Source organism: Dromiciops gliroides, chromosome 6, assembly GCF_019393635.1.
Source record: "Dromiciops gliroides isolate mDroGli1 chromosome 6, mDroGli1.pri, whole genome shotgun sequence".
Classification (NCBI taxonomy): Eukaryota; Metazoa; Chordata; class Mammalia; order Microbiotheria; family Microbiotheriidae; genus Dromiciops; species Dromiciops gliroides.
Window position 1 is genome coordinate 179,931,691 of NC_057866.1, and position 12,383 is coordinate 179,944,073.

Here is a 12,383-nt window from a genome sequence, read left to right on the forward strand (position 1 = left end):
CCATATCTTTGCCAAGAAATCCCCAAATGGAGTCATAAAGAATTGGATAGGACTCAACACCACCAACACCAACAAGTCTTCTGGAATGGGGATGGAGGTAGAATGCAACTGACTCTCCCTATATAAGGGAAGGTTCCTGGGTGGTGAGTTTAGTTTGCAGACTTACAGAGTAGCATTGTAAATTGGAAACAACTAGAGGTCCTGAGCTGAATTCCCAGCTCTGCCACGTACAAGCTGTGAGACCACTGAGACGTTTTGGAACTGCTTTGATGATCAGTTTTCATGTTTTAAAATGAGGGCTTGAGATTAAATGCTTTCTAAAATCCCTTTCAATTCTACATTTTTGATCTATCCCTGTGGAAAACATTTTGTAAATGTACATGTTTAATTTAGCTCGTCATAGTAATTTCAGATAAATTCATCAAGAGAGTATGTACTTCTTATATGTGCTCTGTTCCAGTTTGTCATTCTCTTTCTAAGGGGGAGAGAGTGGCATATCTACAATGTCCTGGAGGGAAAAGGAAACTAGTGTGAGTGGTTGGGATAGTGGCTCAAATAGCTTTATTTCTTCACATCATTTATCTAGAGCTGGAAAGGCCCACAAAATCACAGTTGAATATCCTAGAAAAATGTAGTCCTACCCTCTCATTTTATACATGAAGAAAGCTGAAGCTAAGAGATTAAGTGACTTGCCTAGGGTCATATGGATAATATGTATCAGCAAGTCCTCTGACTCCAGAGGCTGAGCTCTTTCTACTATTGCATGAATAGCTCATATGTCCTGAGCAACCTCTGAGAGTTACTTGAGAGTAGAATGACCTTAGGGTGAAGAGACTCAAGCAATGTGTCTGCTTGCTTTTTGTATGTAAAGGAAAGCTAGCAGTGATTAGATTGGATGTCCTCAAAGGTCTCATTCAATTGTGTGATACTGTGATTTTTTTTTAAGTTTTTTTTTTCTCTTAAATGCTGGAACTTGAAGAAAAGCTCTTTTAATGCATGGAATGAAGAGTTAGGTGAAAGTTTAGAAAAGTTATGAAGGTAATTTGGAGGGCACTTTTGAAGTCTTTATAGTCACTTAGTAAATACCAACTGAATTTCATTCGGAATATTTAAATCAAACTAATTCATCAACTTTTTTTTTTCATTTGTATGGTTTCAATCATGTCTTTTCTAAGCTTTCTATCATTCTCAAAAAAATACAAGGTTCTTGTCCAAACCTTTTCTCAAAAGCCTTCTCTGTGTTACTTCTGTTATTTTCACTTAAATTTACATTATTTGGGGATGATGTTGGGGAGATTCTTGTTGAAGCTGCTATTCTTCTGCGTGTCCTTGAAGGTCTCTTCTAATGCTATTTTTAGAAAAAGAAAAAGTTATGTGTGTGGTTACTTTTCCTCATAGTTCCCCCCCACACTCAAAAAATCTCTACTATCCAGAACACAGAATATTAAAGAAGTAATGACTTCTGACTGCCCCAAGTAGATGAAATAAAGATCATGCATCATAGTGGAGAAGTTGATTACTCCTCTCATAGTCTCTTTACTCTGATTTTAAATATAGATCAAACAATATATTGGGTATCTTTTTTTTCCAATAAATTTTCACAATAGATTAGAATCAGCAAATTAGAGGTTGGACTAGTGGCAGGCGTATAACAAGAAATAACATCTCAGGGTTGATATGGAGGAGAGAGGCAAAAAAAAAAACCCTATTAATTTAGAAATAAGAACTCAAATGGAATAGTAATCTGGGGCCATCTCATACACAGTGCAAACAGCTTTTCCTTCCCCTTTGGGCCTAGAGACCCTTAGAACCATTTTCACCATAGCCATTAAACATTAATTAAGTGCCAAGTGATTAGGAGGTTAAGAGATGGGAGGGGGGAAGGGGAGAGGAAAGCTTCATAGCCCTAAGGAGGTTATAATTTATTAGGTGCCATTGAAACTATTACAGAATAATCCTACAACATAAGAGAGAAACTGATTACAAGCCTAGTAGAAATCAGTCTGACTGCTCTGAGATTTTTAAAGGCTGAATGGGTTATTTCCAGCTGGGTGGCTAGGAAAGGTTCATAGATGAGTCTCATTTGAAGTGAGCCTTGAAGGATAAGAAGCATTTTAATAGGAAGATATATGTATGGAGTATAGAGGAATTCTAGGCAAGGGGTATTGATTACCTGGAAGATCACATACTGTCTGACGATGTCAGAATGATGTGGAGGATCAGCAATTAGAATTGTTTTGCTTGTTCCCAGTGGGCAGAGCTTGAAAAGATGGGTAGAAGTTGTTGTGAGGTTTATTTATACTTCATTTAAAGAAAAATAAAATTCTTCTTGGATTACCTTGGGAAGTAGTAAGATCTTCCTTTTAGAGCCTTGAAGAGTACATTATGTTGTCAGGAATGTTGCAGAGAGGATTTGTGTTCCCATATGGTTCAAATAAGAAGGCTTCTTAGGGCCCTTCCAAACCCTGAGATTAAGAGTTTGTGACATAGTAAATAGAATAAAGTTTCATATTGTTGTTATCTTAAATGTCTCATAAATGACTGAATTTCCAGAAAATCTCTTTAAATTAATAGATAGGAAGAGGCATATGAAGATGAAGGAATTAGGAAACATCTGATGGGCACTTCCAGAGGCTTTGAAGATTCATGGCTTTACCTTGTCATGTATAATTTCACTTCAGAATTTATGGTATGTCTTGTCCTTGTTAAATTGCTATAATTTGGTTTAGCATTACAGATTTGGATTATATTTTGTTGTTACTGTTCTGCTAATGGTTAGAGCCATCTCATAATTTGTTTTTTTATGGTGTATTTACTTTCACGCAAGCATCCTGTAACTCCCTCTTTACCCCCAAACCACAGGAGAATTTAAGGTCCTTTTGGGCAGGAGTGGTCTCACTTTTTTCTTTCTTTCTTATTTTTTTTTTGCATCCCAGTGCTTTATTAAGTACTTATTGGTTGACAGATTAAAAAATTGGGAGGAAGATATGTAGGTTAGGGGAAGAAGAAAGGCTTTCTAGAGGTAACTGGTGAAGAGTTGGAATAGAGAGGAGGAAGAGTGGCTATAGACTTTTGTAGTATCTATGTAAGAAAGATTATTATAGTGGAATTAAATTATGAAAGACAAAAAAAAGAAAAAGGAAAGAATGAGGGGGAGGAAGGTGGTGGGAAAATAATGTTGACTTAAATAACACTCACAAGGACCCTCGTGGTGCTACCTCAAATTAAGCTAGACTAGATGGGTCAGAGGACAATATCCCCAGGGTGTGAAGAAGAAGAAAGTATGTAAATGGCTCTTTAGATATAAAGGATTGATGTTAGTTGTTATGTGTGTAACTTATAGGATAAAAAGGTCAAACTTAGGGAGCATGAGGCAGTATGGGGTTGCAGAAAGAATACAAGATGTGGAATCAGAGAACTTGGGGGAATTTCTCCCTTCCATGCACAATATATGGAACTTGGAGTATGAATGAATGAATGAAAAACAGCATTTATGAAATGTGTACTCTGTGCCAAACACTGTGCTAAATCCTGGGGATATAAATACAAAAAAAAGATAGTTCCTTCCCTCAAAAGACTCACTTTCTAATAATGTGAGAAGGAAGTTTGGTGTGGCAAGTCATGGGTTAAATGAATCTAGACATGCCTTTTCCAGGAACAATGCTTGGTTGCTTGGTTAGTTGTTCTCCTTCATTCTTGAAGAGGACCAAAATGACATCACTATTTTAGAGTCAAGTTACAGTGTGTCTGTCTGGCTGATCAGACCAATATGAGTTTGGAATATTCTACCTCAGGTTAGGCACAAATAATTCACATGAACATGTGGGTTGGATTCTCCAAATTTGCACATCTTATGTTGCTTTTGAGCTACTTCAATTTTACTTTGCTCATACAGCCCAGCACCTTCTCTGATGAGGGCATGCCATGCTGAGTGGTGCTGCAACAGCGTCTCCCATGTCAGGCAATCAATTCCAAAGTTCTTAAGAGAGACCTTGAGAGTGTCCTTATATTGCTTTTCCTGACCACCATGTGGGTGCTTGCCTTCTGTGAGTTCTCCATAAAATAGTCTTTTAGATGAGTATTACATTTGGCATTCGAATAATGTGGCTAGCCCATTGGACTTTCACTTTCTGCAGTAGAGATTGAATGCTTGACAGTGTATAGCTTGAGAGAGGACTTCATTGTCTGGCATCTTATCTAGCCAGATGATCTACAGAATCTCTCTAAGACCATTCAAATGGAATCAATTCAGTTTCCTAGTATGGTGCTGGTAAATTGTCTACCTTTCCCAGGCATACCACAATGAGGTCAGCACAATGGCTCTGTAGAGCTTCATTTTGGCAAATACCTCTTCTTTCTCACACTTTCTTTTGGAGCCTCCCAGATGCTGAGCTAGCTCTGGCAATGTATGCATCAACCTCATTATCAATGTGTACATCCCTCGAAAGTATACTCTCAAGGTAAGTGACCTTATCTATAGCATTCAAAACTTCTCCATGTGCTGTAACTGAAATTCCACATATGGATGCTCTGGTGCTGGCTGATGGAGCACCTCTCTTTTCTTGTTGTTAGTTGTTAAGCCAAAACTAGCAAAAGGAGCAGAGAATAGGTTGGTATTCAGTTGCATTTGAACCTCTTACATAACCAGGAAAAATGTAGGAAAGATAGAAGTACATGATTTTGATGTCACATAAGGAAAACACCTTCATACTTAGAACAAAGAGACCAGCTGTTTCATAAGATAGTTTTTAAGTGGCTGCAGGATGGCCACTTTTTAGGGATGTTGAGGGAACTTCCATCCTTCATAACACTCTGGTTCAGAATCTTGGAATAATGCTCAAATCTTCATTCCCTCTCCAGCTCCACCTTGCCTGATCCTATCTCCCTTTATAGATTAGGAATTATCAAGTCATGTTCATCCTGCCATTACACTATATCTCACTGGGATAAGTCAACTTCTTTCCACTCATTTGGCTACCCTCCTAGTTTGGAGCCTCATTACTAGTTCCCTTGACCCTCGATTGAAATAACCTGGAAATTGGATTCCCTACTTTTAGTTCTTCCCCTTTCTAATCCATCCTCAGCACAGCTACCAAAATGATCTTTCTAAAGCTCAAGTCTGACTATGTTACTTTCCATCTGAAGACTCTTCAAGGACTTCCTAGGTTTAACTCTATGATAAAATGCAAATGTTTCAAGTTATCTTTTAAAGCCCTTACCATTCTTGCTCCACCTTACCTTTCGAGAATGATTTCAAATTATTCCTTTCCAAGCAATATTCTACCATAATTAGCTTACTCACTATTCCCCCAAGTTGATATTCTATATCCTTCTTCCATTTTTACAAATTGTTCTGCATGTCTAGAATGAACTCCCTTTTTATCTCTTAGACATTTTAGCTTTATTCAGGGATCAACTCAGGCACCATTTTTCTATTGAAAGGCTTTCTTTATCCCTCTAGTTGTAAGTGTCCTATAAATAATATTATATATATGCATATATAGATTTACATATATATTCTATCTATTCACTTGTTATTTTCTCCTAGTATATATAAGGGTTCTTAATTTTCTTTGTGTTATGGACATTTTTGGCAATCTGGTAAAGTCTTTGAGTGGACCTCCAATCAGAAGTGTTTTTGAATGCATAAAATAAAATATATAGGATTGCAAAAGAAACCAGTCATATTGAAATTCAGTTATTAAAATATGTATTTTTTAAAGTCACATTTTCAAGGTTAAGGATTTCTCCTAGAAAAATGTAATCATTTTTGTAATCAAGGATATTTATGTTTGTTTTGCCTTTATATCCCCACTATCTAGCCCTTTGTACAAAGTAGGTGCTTATCAATGCTTACTGAATAAGCTAGGTAATTATGTTATAGTTATAATTTATACATAAGTAAAGGTTGGAATAGATGACTTTTGAGATCCTTTTCAGCTCTTGCTGTGAGGCAAGGTAGGTCTGTATAATATCTTTTCTATAGCAGACTTGAAGTCATATTTTTATTACTGTCCCCTTAAGTATAATTATTTCTTTCTTGTCCACCTTCTCTAGCTGCCAGAAACTTTTTGCTTTGGACATAATTAACAGAACACTAGGGATGAGACTTAACTTATGGTAGTGGCAGCTTTTCACACTTGCAGAAGAACACTCTACTTTGTCTCAATGGATTGGGAAGCAAGGAAGTAACTAAGGAGACCAGGGGTGAAATATTGACCAAGTATGGGATAATAGGTAGTGATGATGAACCCAAGTGCCTGAAGAGCTGTTATATGGAAGATGGATTAGACTTATTCTTATTGGTCTCAGAGAGCCATACTAGGAATAATGGGTAGAAGTTTTAGAGAGGCTTGTAAGGAAAAAAACAAACTCCTTATCATTAAAGATGTTCAAAAGTTTAATGGTTTACCTGAAGAAGTGGGGGCTTCCCTCTCTTTTTAAATTTTTAATTATTTTATTCTGAATAACGAAGACCAAATAAAATGAACATTTCTGTAAGCATAGTAAAACAGAAAGATTGTACATGAAATTTCTATTGTCTATTCTGTTCTACACCTCTTACTTTTCTTTTTACATATAAAAAGAAAATCAACAACTTTCAAAGCTGTCCTATTTGTCTGTAATTCCTCCTAGCTTTTGTTTTGTTCTATTTTGCATTTTGAAAGTATGCTTCAATTACTCTATTTTCCCTTTGGATTACTTATTTTATTTTTAATTTCTAGAATAATTTCATTTTCTTTCTTTTCTTTTTTCTCTCTGTCCTTTTCCCCTTCTCCTTCCTTCCTTCTTTCTTCCTGATTTTTCCTTCTTTCCCTTTCTCTCTCTCTCTCTCTCTCTCTCTCTCTCTCTCTCTCTCTCTCTCTCTCTCTCTCTCTCCCTCTCTCTGTCTTTCTGTCTGTCTTTCTATCCCCAGTTCCTTTGTCACATGAATCACTCCCCCTACTGGGAAAAAAAGAAAAACAAAATCCTAGTAACAAATATTCATAGTCAAGCAAAACATAATCCTAAATTGACTCTGTCTGGTAATGTTTTATTCTTCTTGAATCCATCGCCTGTCTATTAGGAGGAGGGTAGGAAGGATCATCTTTAGAATTACGGTTGGTCTTTGCATTGATCAGTGGTCTTAGATCTTTCAAAGTGTTTTATCTTTACAATGTTGGTATTACTTTATACATTGTTTTCCTGGGTATATTAACTTCCCACAGACTTTCCAAAATGGAAATAGAGATGTAGTCCCTCTCTTTAGGGGTTTTTAAATGGGAACTGGGTAGCTACTTGTCAGGTATATTATAGTGGAGTTTCATTTTTGGTGTGTTGGGATAGATAGCCACTGAGAACTCTTCCAGGTCTCAGATTCTTCAATTCTTTGAATATTCACTACATTGTTATACACATTATTCCTCTTTAGGAAAGCCTTCATTAGGAAGGCTCTCTCCACCATCAGTACCACCACCAGTCCCTTTTACTAACGACTGTTTCTCTGCAATTTCTGCTCTTACTACTAGGCAGAACTGGGTTCAAATCCTTGACCATACTGTCTTTGTAAGTCTGGGCTAGTCAGAACTTCTGTGTTTCAGAGAACTCCTTCAGAGTGGGAGCTGCTTGCACCAATCAAATCACAGGTCATGTATAAATAAACAAATAAAACTCAAGCTTCTCATTTTGTTCTCTGGACGTAAGTAGAACACCACTATACCTAACAATTCCCACAATTGAGGGCTTTTATGTTTCTCTCCCTAAACCTTCTCTTTTCTAAGGTAATCACCTTCAATTCTTTCAATATATTCCCATGTGCCATTTTCATCCAGTGCTTTGGTCCTGGAAAGTAAGTAGTAAAAAGAATTATTGGCTTCATCTTAACAATTGAAGGAACTGGGAATCAAAGATACTGTGATTTACCCATGGTCTTTGAGCTCATAAGTATCAGAGCTAGGGCTAAACCCTGGGCTCTTGATGCCATATTTGATGCCCTTGGCAATTCAGCATACTACTTACCTGTCATCACTTTATGTACCTTTTCCATGCAATTATTGTATTCAGTGTGTGTTATATTTGTGTGTGAGAGGCAGCCTGGGTCCAAGTCTTGCTACTGATACATACTGATTCTGTGACCCTGGCTAAGTCATTTATTGTCTCAGTATTCTAGGCAACTTTTTAAAACCAAAAATCAAAAAGGTTTCATTCATTATTAATAGAGGGAGTTTCCTTACCTAGGATTTCCATATGCCAATGGAATCACATGTCCAGTCCCTATCTCTATCCATTTTCTTTTTTTTTTTTGAGGCAATTGAGGTTAAGTGACTTGCCCAGGGTCACACAGCTAATAAGTGTCAGATGTCTGACTCTGGATTTGAACTCAGGTACTCCTGACTCCAGGGCTGGTGTTCTATCCACTGTGCCACTTAGCTGCCCCTCTATCCATTTTCTAATATATATATATATATATATATATATATATATATATATATATATATATATGTATGTATATGTATATGTATATATGTACATATATACATATATATATAATGCCTTGTGAAAGTTTCTTCAAATATTTGTTTGTTTATTCATTTTATCCATTCATTTATTTATTTTAGAATTTTTAGCTCCCCAAGGTCAGAAATAGTTTATTAGTCAATCCACATTTATTAAGCACCTGTTACATTCCAGGCACTGTGCCAACCTCAGGGGATACATCCCCCCCTAAAAAAAGAGGCAAAAGACAAATCAGTTTTTGCTTTCACGGAGCTCCCAGTCTTCTATGGGATGCAACCTGCAATCAACTATGTACAAAGAAGATATATACAGGATGAATTGGAGATAATATAGTAGCTTCTTCAAGGGGGATAGGGAAAGGATTCCTTCGGAAGGAAAGGTTGTTAGCTCGGATTTGAAGGAATGCAGGGAAACTAGGAGCTGGAGATGAGAAGGGAGAGACTTCTAGGCATAGAAGATAGTAAGTGAAAATGCCTGGAGTTTGGAGATGAAGTGTCTTGGTGCATTATTTCCCCTCCCCCCCCAACAACTGACTTAGTAATTTAATCAACTGAATAAGTTAATGTGTATTTAAATCATGATACAGAAAGAAAGCATGAAAATAAGGAAGTAAGCATTTATGAGGTTCCTATGTAACACAGATTGTTCTAAGCACTCTACAAATATTGCCTCATTTGATCTTCACAACAACCTTGGAAAGTAGGCACTATTATTATCACTTTACTGTTGAGGAAATTGAGCTGGACAGAGGTCAAGCCACTTCACTGGAGTTATGCAGCTAGCACATTCCTGGACCTGGATTTGAATTCAGGTGTTCCTGATTTTAGGCCCAGTGCTCTATCCACTGTAACATTTAAGCTCCTCCCTAGTCCTTGGTCAGTTTTCATTGTGATTTATTTTACATATTTATAGTTTTATAACTATTTGTGTTATAGTTATGATTTTATGAATCATTTAAACAACCCTTAATACTCAAAATTATTTAGTCATATAGTATATAATTGTTAGTCATATAGTATAGTCATAATATAGTCATATTAAAGAATGGTTAGCAATGTATTTAACATTTGGAATGAAGAAGAAAAAGCAAACATAGATAAAGGAATTATCTTGATTCCCTCCATAGTTCCCTCAAGAAACTTTAAATCTAAGAGGGTAGATAAGACTGATAAACTTGAATTCAACAAAAAATCATCACAGAAGTGTTTTTTGCTGTGAAAGTGTTGGTCCAGGGGCAGCTAGGTGGTGCAGTGGATAAGACACCAGCCCTGGATTCAGGAGGACCGGAGTTCAAATCAGGCCTTAGACACTTGAAATTACTAGATATGTGACCCTGGGCAAGTCACTTGACACTCATTGCCCTGCAAAACAAACAAAAAAGGATAAAAGAAAGAAATTAAAAAAAACCAAAGTGTTGGTCCAAAGATTGTCCTGTCTCATATCAAATTTGGAGATTCCGAACTTCCTTCAAACATAGCTCTAGCATCAATCCCATAAGTATTTCCATGTTTCCTTCTATGGAGAGTGCTCTCTCTCTGCCTCTTTCTCTCTCTTGCTTTCTTTTCTCTCTCCCCGTCTCCCTATCTCCATTCTTCCTCTCCAAATTACTTTACATATATTCTATATTTACTTACATATGTCTATGTTGCATCCCTCCTATAGAAGCTGAACAAATCAAGGGCAAAATCTACTTCTGTTCTTTTTTTTTTAAATTTTGTTTTGTTTTTAAAATTTGCATCCCTAGCAGGCAGCATAGTTCTTTTCACAAAGTATCTACTTAACAAGTGTTTCTTGAATTGACTTGAAATAGTGTGTAACATGGGCTCAGGATGCGTGTACATGGGCATGTGTGCATACACACAATATTTATTCCTCAGTGATCCTTCTCATCAAGTTTTTAAAAATATATTTTATTTTTACTATTTGTTGTTTCATTCAATAAATATCTTAAACAGTTATGTGCAAAGCATTACACTGGCATTTGATAGGATGTCCGATTCTTGAGGACAGGGATTGTTTATGTTGGTTTCTGGTTTTTGTTTCTGTTTCTTTGTTTTTCCCTTTAAATCTCTGGCACATACTCAGCACTCAAATGTTTGCTGCACTAAATGGAATTTAAGGATTCAGGGACAAACATGATAGTCTCTGGCCTCAAGGAGCTCACAGTCCAGAAAAAAAAATAATGTGATATAAGTTTTCTTGCTGAAGACAAACTTTCCTTCCTGCTCAACTTTTATTATGTGCTTTGCACCTTGATTCAATCTTCTGCATAAGTGGCTCTGATGAATGGTGTCTGTAGAGGCAGAACCCCACAGACAATTATCAGCTATCTGAAGGAGTGTCTGTTCTCATTCGTTATGACTAGGAACAACAGCTTAATAAAACAGTGCCCAAAGATGACACCTACAATCCTTTCATAGTCAATAATGGATTAGGCTCCCAATCCATCATTTCTAAAAGTGCATCTTTATATTCCCTTCCTTTGATATTTTCCAGGTGAAACATGACTCTTAGAAGTCATTCCTCTTATTTTTTTTTCTTTCTGCATAGTTGAGAGAAAACTTTCACAAATAAATTGAATAGCTGGGCCCTCATATCAGCGATCAGTTCATAACTGTGAACTTGAAAAGCTTCTTTTATATGATGTTGGATATTAATTCCCAAAACTTATTTACGGTTCATAGCACTGGAGATGCCAGTTCTATTCATCATCCTTGTTCCTTCCGTTGGTTTGCATACTGTCAATCATTCAAATGGATAGACATATGAATAGGGGCTTCTTTTATATCAAGAACCTATGCACTGGGTTGGGAAACAGCAGAATGAAGGCTCATACTGATTAAACACAATCATTTTACTTCTACTAGGATTGGGAGCAAGGTTGGCTTTAGAGGTTACAGAGTGGGCCTGATGCCCATGGTTTTCCTATGATTTCAGGGACAGAGAGAAACTTTCAGATTCACTTAATTCCAGCAGTAAATGGCAATGAAATCTTGTAGGTACTCAAGGTAAGTTTAGCCTTATTCATTGATACAGTGAACATTTATTAAGCCCTTACTATGTGCAGAGCACTTTGCAAAGCACTGGGAAAGATACAAAAACTTAGATAAACTATAATCTATATAAACTATAATGCAGTCATATATTTTGCATTCAGGAAAAAGGGCTTGGAAAAATGGATAGCAGTGCTGGATTTGTAGTAAAGAAAACCTGGTTTTGAATCCTTCTCTGACACTTGTCATGAGACCATGGCCAAATCACTTAATTTCTCTGAGGTAAGTTTCCTAATCTCAACTTTAGGGAATGGTGAGACTCAAGATAATGCATTAAAGTGGTTGGCACTTTTAGGTGCTAAGTGTCAGTTGTTTTGTTATTTCTGGGTTTGTATATTTTAAGATTATCTATTATTATGGCATTAAATCTTTTGTGTATGGACATGGGGTTAGGGCAGGATCTAAACAAATACCAATCAAGGAAAAATCAGTCAGTAAAGAAGCATTTATTAGACACATCATTTACCAGACATTATGCTAGGCTCTGGAAATACAATGAGAACATTTAAAAAATATAGACCCTGAAGGAGATTGCACTGTGATAAGAGAGATGTCACATATAGAAATAGGTACATACAGAAGAAATAGAAGATAATGTTAGAAGAGTACTTCACTTTCTGCTCCAGTGCTTAGAAGAGAAAGTGAGAGAAACCTTTTATGCCTCGGAGTCTGGGTCCTACAATCATTGATCACAGGTGTCCTGTGAAAATAGAGAAGGGTTTGTTGTCAAAGAAGCAGCTATTGATTAATACCCTTGTGGCATCGAGTCATATTTGCATACCCTTTTAGTCTTCTTTGTGCCTAAGACCTTAACAAATCTAATAAGATGAAAAT